This window comes from Protobothrops mucrosquamatus, unplaced genomic scaffold (genome assembly GCF_001527695.2).
Source record: "Protobothrops mucrosquamatus isolate PMUCROS unplaced genomic scaffold, P.Mucros_1.0 scaffold2645, whole genome shotgun sequence".
Lineage (NCBI taxonomy): Eukaryota > Metazoa > Chordata > Lepidosauria > Squamata > Viperidae > Protobothrops > Protobothrops mucrosquamatus.
The window spans coordinates 83,729-84,474 of NW_015388697.1; the positions used below are offsets into that span (position 1 = coordinate 83,729).

General features: G+C 61.0%; 1 protein-coding gene across 1 annotated transcript in view; it reads right to left on the reverse strand.

The window, feature by feature from the left end:
• TMEM243 (transmembrane protein 243) overlaps nucleotides 1-500 on the reverse strand; it is a 14,923-nt gene extending 14,423 nt beyond the window's left edge. Inside the window, exon 1 of the mRNA XM_015825453.1 lies at nucleotides 385-500. The gene's annotated coding sequence lies outside the window, so the exon portion shown is untranslated. The remainder of the gene's footprint in view (nucleotides 1-384) is intronic.
• Between the last annotated feature and the right edge of the window lie 246 nt (nucleotides 501-746).

Here is a 746-nt window from a genome sequence, read left to right on the forward strand (position 1 = left end):
AACGTTCCAAGAAGGAACCTCGGAGACGCGAACGTTCCAAGAAGGAACCCTGGATGCCCCAACGTTCCAAGAAGGAACCCCGGAGACGTGAACGTTCCTAGAAGGAACCCTGGATGCCCAAAGGTTCCAAGAAGGAACCCCGAAGATGCGAACGTTCCAAGAAGGAACCCCGGAGACGTGAACGTTCCAAGAAGGAACCCTGGATGCCCAAAGGTTCCAAGAAGGAACCCCGGAGACGCCAACGTTCTAAAAAGGAACCCTGGCGACGCCAACGTTCCAAGAAGGAACCCTGGATGCCCCAACGTTCCAAGAAGAAATCCCAGAGACGCCAACGTTCCAAGAAGGAACCCTGGCGACGCGAACGTTCCACCGCGCTCCCCTCACCTCCTGCAGATGCTCGGCGAGCTCCGAGGCGGGCGGGCGACCATTGAGCGCGGCTGCCGCAAGTTCCTGCTCTCCGCAGGGCTTATAGGCGCCCGCTCTGGGCCACTGTCGCAAACTACCCCACACTTCCTCCGCCTACACAAATCCTGCCTTCTTCCCCTGCGAGCTCATTGGCCCGCTTTCGCCAATCCCGGAGCAGGGAACTCTGCACCTTGCTGCAAACCTGGGATGGCTCGCCTCGCGCCGGGGTGGCTGGGAGGGAGGCGCGGCTTTTGTTTGCCTCGGCTTTGGGCGGCGGACCTCGGAGCCACGGCGGGGCTTAACGCTCAGCAAGCCTTCTCCTTTGTCTCCCGAGCCGAGAC